Below are 10,064 nucleotides of genomic sequence, written 5' to 3'. Positions count from 1 at the left end.
CCCATCCTGGGACAAGGAGAAATAGCTGAGAATGGGTGGGACTTTGGGTGGGAAGAGAGTCATGGAACCTATTCTGGCTGCAGGACTGTCCTCTGAGGGAAGTGCTTCACTCCAATATGCTCAAAAGGATGACAACAGAAAGGGAACTGGTTAAGAGTCAAGCTCCTATTAGGATCTTTGGAAATTTCATTAATCCTTCTAAGCCTTCGTTTTCTTATCTATAAGGTGAAGCATAATAAATATTTAAAAATTAAAAAGCAAACAAACAAACAAAACCCACATCTTATAAGGTTATTGTGGAAATTAAAGCACCAAGCTCACACAAAGCACTGAACACTGTGATTGATGCACAATAAGCCCCCAGTAAATGATGGTTATTATTATTATTATTATAGTCAGTAAATGAGAGGTTACGATAAAGTGCTCCTGGAACTTAGAAATAAATTACCCTCTGCGAGAGAAACTAGGAAAAATCAACACATAAAAAGTGAGATTAACCATCTGTGGAATTAAGCTCTCCTAGGATGGTCCGCATGTCTGTGTGGCTATGGGGATTTGGGAAACACCCAAGTCCAATCAAGCAGGCAGAGGTATAACATTGCAAAGGCCCAGCTGGAATGTGATTGGTGAAAAAAAAAAAAAACAAAACAAAAACCTGGACTCCAATCAATTATATTAGCATAACTAAAGAAAGAATGTCTCAAGAGAATTGATAGACTCTAGAAAAAGGAAGGGTCAAGGATCAAGCTTTTGCTATTTTTCACTCAGTATCCTGGAAGAGGATGGGGATGAAGAAAGAAGGAGGTAAGAAAGGAAAGACAGGGAAATAGAGGCAAGAGAACAGAGAAGGAAGATGAGAGAGAAATACAGAGAGATGGAGAAACAGCATGGAACAGAAGAAAGTAAGAAAGAGAAGAAAAGTTGAATCCAAAAAACAGGGACATTCATGGTTCTGGAAGGATAGAACTTAGACAATGAAATCACCTTTCTCTCCAAGACAATCCAATATTATTTGCTGTTCTTAATGATAAAATCAGAAGCCAGTTTCATACGTCATACATGGAAATAAGCACTGTTATTTTAGAGTCAGAATGGGGCAAGTCTTTGATTGAAAATAAAATCTTGGAGGATAAAATAACTAGCCATTGCTAAAAAAAAAAATTGTGAGACTGAAATTTCTTGGAGGAAGTGGCTAGTGCATTTCAGGGCAGGCAGTCTGTTCCAAGCCATTAGAAGAATCCAGCGTTCCCTATGAGATGGAGACAAGGGGGAGCTTTTTCTAATTAGTGTGATGATCTGTGGTATCAGTCCTGGCATGGGCTGGGCAATTGGCTACTGCAGAGACATTCAGAGAAAAGGGGGAAAGTATGAAGGTCAAAATCAGAACCAGAGCCCCAGGAACACACCAGGCAGAAAGGAAGCAGCCAGTCGTCCACGTGTCAGTATTCAAAGTGTCAGAGAAAACTCCAGTCCGAGGAGACAGGAGTGAGTACCAGTGGATGGGGGCCAGTGTGGGGAGGGTGCTGTTGAGAGAGGCTACAGGGGGTGCTGTCCAGTACTGAAGTATGGGGGGCATCATAACTAGTAGGAGTTCAGGGATATGGCCAAGCAGGCAGTGGTTTAGGATGTGGCTCTTTTAGGTCAAGCATAAGACCAAGTGCTAACAAGGGGGAGGAAGAAAACAATCTAGTCCTTGAGGCTGGACCATATGCACTTTATGGAGGAGCTGCAGCATGGGGTATCGACTGCAGGGAGCTCGCTCCTGGTACTTTCCGTACCGGATACTAAATGCCAGCTCCCACCTGCCGGTGCTCCTAAGCCGCTTGTTTGAGTGCCAGGCCTGAGGGACTCCAAGCAGTTCAATGCCAAGGAAGGCAGGAACGGATGCCACACAGTCCCCAAATGCATTAAAATTTTTTAATACACCTTTAATTTTGGCAAGGAGAGCTGACTTAAGGCAGATGTATTTATAAGAAAAATTTCACATGTATTGGAACAAAGGAAATGGGTGGAAAAGAGAAAGAAAGACCTAAATTTGAAATCAGTCAAATAATTGGGTGATTTGGAAAACAGCAGGGACTTATTTGGGGAACAAGTTCCATCATCTGTTTTCAAAATCACCATTTTTCTCAGATCCAAGCGCGTCTCCTTTGTCTAAGTCCTCAGTCAGCAGGTCTATGTGGGAAGCACTTCTTGACAGCAAATATGTTCTGGCAGGGTTTATAACAAGCACACGTTTTACAGTTAAAATAAACATTTGAAGAATTTCCTATCCTGGAGGGCTTGAAGATTAAGCTCTCTTTTCTCCAGAAAAGTTTACAAATGTTACTTCTGAAAACGGAAGGATGAACTCATTTACCTCTGAAACGACAATCAGTCAATTAGCAAACGTGCACTGGCGTCTGCGATGGGAGAGACACCATGGCTGGCAGGTGCTAGGTACCAGGCTAAGAGAGGGGTGATTCCCACTCCAGAAAAAAAAAAAAAAAATCCCAACCTTTTGAGCCAACAAGCCCTGAAAGAGAAGGAGATTGGTACAGGCAATGGACTGTATAATTCCTCTGTTAGTCTGTATCCACTCAGGAAAATAAAACCACACCAGTTATTTTAACATTCAGATTTTAATGTAAGCACTTAGTGAGAAAGGTATGAAACAACAAAGGTAAAAGTAGTCACTGAGGTAAGATAAAGAAACTAAATTCAGGAAGCCAATACCATCACCACCCACCCCTCCCCAGGCTGGGAAACCAGCGGAAGAGGAAGGGGCTATTAGAATCCAGGAGTGTGGAGGAGGGGGCCTTGCAGAGTAGGGCACAGATGTGTCAGGAGAGGGAGCAGCCCAGCTATCATGGGTGCTGGGGAATTCAGAGGAGGCCCTGCAAAGGTGCTGAGACTCAGACTTCTAAGGAGAAAGCAAAAGGATGCTATTCCTGGGAGTGTGTAGCAGGTGTGTGTGTGTGTGGAGGGGGGAGGTACTGATAATCCAAGCAACAGCCTCTGCAGAGAGGAAGAACCATCACGGTGGTGAAGTTGAGATGAACAGAGAGCCAATCAAAAGAAAGCCACGCCCTTCCCCTACTTCGTCCTCCCGGTCTCCCTCTAGTGCCCCCTACTGGCAGAAATGATCAGGGACCCGCTGGCCAAGCAGAAATGTAATTTTCAGAGTCCGAGACCCGTCATCCCAAAACAGAGCAAAGAGGGCAGGTTAAGAGACAGTAGCTCAATACCCAAAACAATAACTTACAAGAGGTACAAAGGGAAACTGCTTAGCGCATTTTAGATATGATTCAACTGGTCTGGGCTCTGTGGTCAGGCAAGGATCCGCCGAAAAACAAGCGATCTGATAGTTTCACTATAAGGCAGGTTCCACTGTGGGTCATTTACGTGTCATTCAATCACTTACTCATCCAGAAATTAGTAGAATACCTGCTAGGTTTCAAGTGCTCCATAAAACACTGGAAATACAAGGATGAGCAGGACAGATTTGGTGCCTGTACCCATGGAGCTTGCATTAGAGAAAAGAGGGGGGAAAAAGACCAACAAACAAAAATCCAGACATGAATAAGTTGATGAAGGAAATAAAACAGGGTAATGAGATCAAGAGATACAAGAAGGGGTAGAGACCCCTTCAGACCTGGCCTTTGGGCAGATGGTCTTCAAGAAGGTGGCATTTCAGTGTAGACTGGAATGGGGAGAGTGCTAAGTGTTCCCATATCCGAGGAGAGGGGGAGCTATACGAGCAGCATATACAGCAAGTGCAAAAGCCCTGGGGCAGTAATGTGCTTGCTCTGTTTGAGGAGCAGAAAGAAGGGCAGATTGTTGCTGGCAGAGTGAGCTAGCGGGTAGTGGTCAGGCATGTGGTGGCCGAAACAGCCCAGCACCCACGCCATATAGGACTGAGAGAATCTTTGTGGACCATGCTGCAAATATAAAAAGCTCCCCTGTCGCTATTATGTGGAAATTGCAAAACGAAACAGGTGCTGGGTAACCAGCTGTCCAGGCAAGAGATTTTGGTATGTTGGCTTCAGGTGGTAGCATTGGAGATGGGGAGAAACCACCACCTCGGCAATATCTTTTCGAGGTGTCTCTAGCAGAATTTGCTTGTGGATTAGGTACCGCGGGTGAGGCAGAGAGGAATTCAGGAGTCTGACGCAGTAGGTGGATAACGGTAACACTTACAGGTTTGGGAGAATCTCAAGGAGGAGCAGGTTTGGGGGAAGTTGAGGGAGGCATGTAGGTTTGAGGCATCTCTTAGATAAGCAGGTGGACATAGTACAGAGTGTTGCATTTAGGAGCGGCACTCAGGGGAGAGGCAGTGCTGGAAATATACTCATGGGAAGACCCCGGTGGAAGGATCAGCCAAGAAATATGGAGTAAGAGATACATGGAATGGGGCCAGCTTTGGGGTGAGCTGTCTTCAGTCTAAATTAGGGGCTGAAGAGGCTCAGCATCGGCTAGGGTCAACATGGATGTGCAAGGGATTTGGTCAAGTGGAGACTGACAATAGTGGTTCACATCCTCAAGTAAGTTGGAGCTGAAGATCTAGGTGATGAGAGTATTTTGAGCCGGGAGGCAAAAGAACGGGAAGCTGTAAGGGAAGAGGGCATTTACCGCGGGGAGATCAGCCTGAGCAAAAACATAGAGCAGGGATCTAAAAAAACTATTCTGTGGGCTAGAAGGAAAACAACTTTTATTTAGATCCGAGAAGCCAAGGAGGAGTAGGGCAGATCCCGAACAATGTGCTAGTATTGGAAAGCTTCTTAGAATCCATTTGCTCCGACCTCACACTGAGACGAGGAAGCTGAGGTCTGGAGGAGTTAAGTCCTTAGGCGAACTCGCACCGTCACTTGGTACCTCAGCCGCGATCTCTTTATGTTCATCCTCATCTTGTATCATGAGTCCCTACTGAAGCGCTCATGCTGGGAAACTGCAGTTTTAACTACAAGCACTGAGGAAATACAAAAGGCTTTTGAACAGAGAAACGGAAGAACAGTGTGTGTGATGCTTTGTGCAAAATTAACTCCGGGGATCAGGAAGAAGATGAAGACCCAGGAAGGCTGGGTGGGCAGCCTCGGTGGTGGTCAGGGCACACGGGAGAAAAGCCTGCATACACACACAGCCATTCTCCCACAGACCCAGGTCCATGGCTAACGCTGCAATCCAGCTACAGGCAGAGAAGGGTTTTAAGCTAAGAGGTAATCGTTTGCCTTCCTTGGCATTGTGCTGTCTCAAATCACACCACTGTCTTCCCTTGTCACTATCATATGAGAAAGTGTAAGCAAGTCTGGGGTTACGTCGTGAGCTTGGGAAAGATTTATGAAGTGACAAATTCTTAGGAAGCCCCCATTTTTTTTGCAGGAGACATACCCATTTAAACTGGACATTATCTAGTCAGTGACTTAGGGGAACGACTGAACTGAAAAAAAAAATTGTACATGTACAATAATAGAATTATATATATAATTATATATATATTACCTTCTTCCTATAATATATATTATATATGGTTATATATAATATATAATTATATAAAATATATTTCTAATATATTTATAAGATACATAGATATCTTTATAATATCTATATATAGCCCCTATATATAACTATAGATATAGATAGATAGATCTTTAGGTTTATCTTGTCTATTACCCCTAACTGAATTGTAAACTGTCCAGCTCACAAATAATGGTTTCTGCTTAAGGGCCTCACCAAGATACTTTGAGACTGAAAATGGATATTATGAATAATTTTTCTGAGATGATGAGTGTCAGTGGGGACTGTCCCAGACAACCAGGAAATAACGGTCATCCTATTTTTAGTTGTTTTTCCTCTGCTTCCCCTGACACCTAGTTTTCCCATCAGGCACCATGGGAACTTGGAAAATGTTAACTAAATTTGCAAAGTCTGCTCTCCCCGCCATTTTTAGGCAATTACAAAGAAGCACATTATGGGGAGAGATGTGTAGATTTTAGGTTCTATGTGCAAATCCTAACTACCAGTCGCTCATGTGATGTTGGACAAGTTGTTCAGCCATCCTAGGATGTGGATGTCGCTTTTGGTCTTTGTAAAATAAAGACTCATGGTGAGGGTAAAGATGATACTAGCATAGCTTGCACTTTCAAGAATGGGAACCCCTCCTTCTATTAAAAGCACTCAATCAAAGAGGGCCATCAGGGTCCTGGAAAGCATTATCTTTCCTGCCTTCCTCCCTTCCTGCCTTCCATCATTCATTTGTCGGCCATCCATCCATCCCTGTGGAAACCCATTGTCAAGGAACAGGCCATGCAGGTGACTAAACTATACCAATGTGGGCCCCAGTACTACCTTTTCCCCCAAAACATTTTTCTGTAGGTAAAATCTGATTACTGTAAATATCAAAGGTAATAGCAGACTTTGGATTCGCCTGACATTGCTTAACAGGATGATTACACTGTAGTTATATTGTATCGCATTTATTAGACACAAATATAATGACATCTAAATAATTAAATCCATCACTGGCACCAGTAAATGTATTCCACCTGACTTCTGCAGTTTATCTTCCTCTGGCGTCTTGGGAGAAAACTGACCATATCACTCACTCTCAGGTGAAGGCCAGTCCCTCCTTACTGTCCCTTTCTTCCTTCTTTTTCCTTCCTTTTCTTCATATTGTTTAATATATTTATGTCATTTTATAGTTTGCAGAGGATTTTCCATATTCGAACTTATTTCATAACAAATGCATAGGTGTATTTGTTCATAGTACTTAGTAGATATTGAATCAGAGATCAGAGAGGTTAATTAACTTGCTCAAACATGCTCAGCTAGTAAGTGACATTTTAGCCCAGGAATTCAGTCTGTATTATTTTGAGGGTATATTTATCCTTAGGTTGTTTTTCATCATGTACAATCCAGGGGAAAAAAATCTACTTCTTTCAATAGTCGCCTCTTTTGAAAAATTTCCTGCCTCTCTCTGGGTTCTCCAGATTGAGCCTGATTTTGTTGGAATACGATAACAGTTTCCACAACCCAGGAAGGATGCTCAGACACCCAAAGTGCCAAAAGATTATGTCCAGGACCCCCCCACCCCCACCATGCGCAATTTGAAGTATCTAAACACAAAACCAGCATGGTTGCTGAAGTTAAAGTAGCCTGAAGTTTCTCTTACAGCAAGATTCTGGGTAAGCTCACTGAAGCTGAATTTGTCTCATTTATTTTGCTGTTATCATTTATTTATCTGTGTGATGCCCTCTTTGCTGATCCTCTCAGCACACACTTGCTCGGTTCCTGGAAACCAGCTCTGACGTTCTCTCTGGGCCTCATCAGATCAGAGTTGGACCAGATTTCTTCCAGTTGCCTCTGAGCTCTCACCTGCTACGACTTCGCCATGACCCCACGCAGCCTCTGCGGGGAGCGGCTGCGGAGAAGCTGACTTTGGTCTGAAGCTGTGGGAGGGTAGGTTCCTGGCCACGTCAAGGGCTCTCAATTCTGGAGTTTCCCAGCATAAGAGGCACAAAACCCCTTTTCCGCTCAGAGACCTTTATAACCCACTCACCCCTGGAGGAGCTGGCGTCAGGTCACCCATTCTGTCAGTGGTGTGGACTGTCGGATAAGGCAATCCAGCACTCTCAGTGCGTCCCCCTTGCCAAGGAGCCCCTGGCGACCACAGAGTGAGTATTTGCAGCTTTGGGATTCCTGGCTCTATGACCAACACCGCCTGAGCTCCTTGAGGTCTGCCCCACTCACCACGTTAGCTTTTCTTTTGTTTACTTACATTGAGTTGTATTTTGAGGAAAAGTGAGAGACAGAGACAACTCAAGCCTAAGGGGGAACTGTAAATAAACGTCCCTTTCAGCATCAGCGAGGCTTCACTGTGTGACGTTTAACAGCTAGAGAATTGCCCCAGTGGCAGCCCCTTCTTCTCTCCACATCCACCTTATCTGGACAAGAGACGACAGGTCCACACTGTCCTGCTCCACCTGCCCCACGTGGCTTCCTCCCTGAGGGCTCAGACAGTCTCTACCCACCCAGGGTCCCACGGCTGCCACCTCCTATACCTGGTTCCCAAACCTGGTTCTCATACCTGGAGGATTAAAGAGATGGTTCAAGGTACCTCTGTCTCTCCTCCACTCCTGGTTAGAGAAGGCCTCTGTCGCACTGTGTAAGGTGGCTCACCCCTCTGCTGGGTGATGGTCTCTCCTCTGCTCTCTGCCACCTAGGCCCTCGCCTCCCAGGCAGTCTGGGTCTTTAAGATGGAAATTGTGAGATCTTATTTCTCCTCTGACCCAATCCCAGCCCTAGGAGTACAGGGTCTCCCAGCCCACCTCACCGCCTTTGGGGCTGCAGGTGGAGGTACGTAATGGGCTGGAGCTGGGTGTCAACCTGCAGCCAGCAGCCCCACCCTCTCCCTGGCACAGACGCTCTGACTCACCTTTTGGAACCACTGGATGAAAGAAATTTCTACATCCTCATCTTAATCGGCTGAAAAGGGAGAACCCAGGTCTCTACCTCCAAGGAGCCTCTGGGCTGTGTGGTTTTGCCTCACCCTTGACTTAATCACTTTTTCTTCCTTTTTCCAAACATTTATAGAGTCACTGGGATGGTCCAGGTAATTTTCTAGGTAATGATGTGTCAGACGGTGGTTCCTGTGCTTCTGTGTAGCACACTTTCCAGTAGAGAAGAAAATATTTAAAATAGCCCATCAACTAATTGCTCCAAGAGATACACGATACATGCTCTAGGAGGGAATTATCCAAGAGCTCTGAACAGTGGCGGGGGGTGTGTGTGAAGGAAAATGGTCCCTGAGACAGATAACTTTTGAGCTGCCTCTAGAACAGGGGTTAAGAAGACAAGCTTCAGAGGGCTATGTCCTTCCTCTGCCGCTCCTAACCTATATGGCCTTGTGCCAGTAATTGAACCTCCCCCAGCCCCAGACTCTGCCTCTGAAAAGGGGGAAAAGAATGCCTACTTCATGGGGATCGTAGCGAACGTGAATGAGATAAAGCATTTAACAAGATGCTTGATATAAAGTAAGTTTAGCTATTTTTGATATTCATGTTGTTTTCATTGTCAGCAAAGGACAGATGAGTGGTCAGGAAGGGGAAGGGAGCGAATTCAGAAGACGGCACCAGCACAACATATACCGGGGCATGGGGATGCCCTTTGCCCTCGTGCTAACTTCTCAGACTCGCAGAGCTGCCAAATGTAAGACCTGGCCCTGGTCTGGGGAAGGTGGAACTTGACAGGGAGGGCATTTGGGGGTTTAGAGAGCAGCAGACTTATCATATATGTCCTCCAGGCCCTATTTCCAGAGGCCTGACATCAGCCAGCTTGCAGTCCCCCCCCACCCCATCCCAGGAGACTGCCCTGTTCTCTTCCAAGGACTAAGCCTCGCTCCGATCCAACACTTTCATCAGACGACAAACAAACGGATCATCTGATTGATATCTCAGTATTAGGAAATCATTATCAGAACCCAGAGAATGATTTTCTGTTACAGAGCTGGGCTTATTTATTTATTTGTGTGCCAAGGAATCTATTTTTCACTCAATGGAGATTTTCAATTTTTGGCCCACAGCAATATCCGGAGAGAGAGAGGGAGAGAGAGATTCCTGTAGAATGAGGGACAAGGCTGCCATAACATGCAGTAATAAAAAGATAAAATCAAACACAACTTAACGCTGCCGAGCATGGAGCACCGTTGGCGAGGCTGATACCAGCGTAGCCGTGGGCACTTTGGAAGGATCCAGGGATGTTTAACACACGGGGGAAGTATTGCTGTGAGCTCCAAGTGTTATGCTGCGGTAGATGGCTGGGGTAACAGGGGCAATGGAGAGAGGAGAATGTGTTCCTCTGTCCACAGTTAAGCACGAGAGGAGCTCCTGGCTAAGAGGGATGGGGCGGAATAGAGCCATCCATCTGGGTACCATCTCTCCTCCCATTCCTTGCCTCCACCAGGGCTGAGTGTGTGAAGGCTGCTGAGGACAGGCAGTGGATTAAAATCAAGTGGGTGAGATGCCTTCCACAGAGCATTCAAGAGAGGTTTGCAACAGCTAAAAGGCCAACATGGACTTGGACCTGAAAAT

Source organism: Camelus dromedarius, chromosome 29 (assembly GCF_036321535.1).
Source record: "Camelus dromedarius isolate mCamDro1 chromosome 29, mCamDro1.pat, whole genome shotgun sequence".
Classification (NCBI taxonomy): domain Eukaryota; kingdom Metazoa; phylum Chordata; class Mammalia; order Artiodactyla; family Camelidae; genus Camelus; species Camelus dromedarius.
This window is presented reverse-complemented; position numbering follows the sequence as displayed.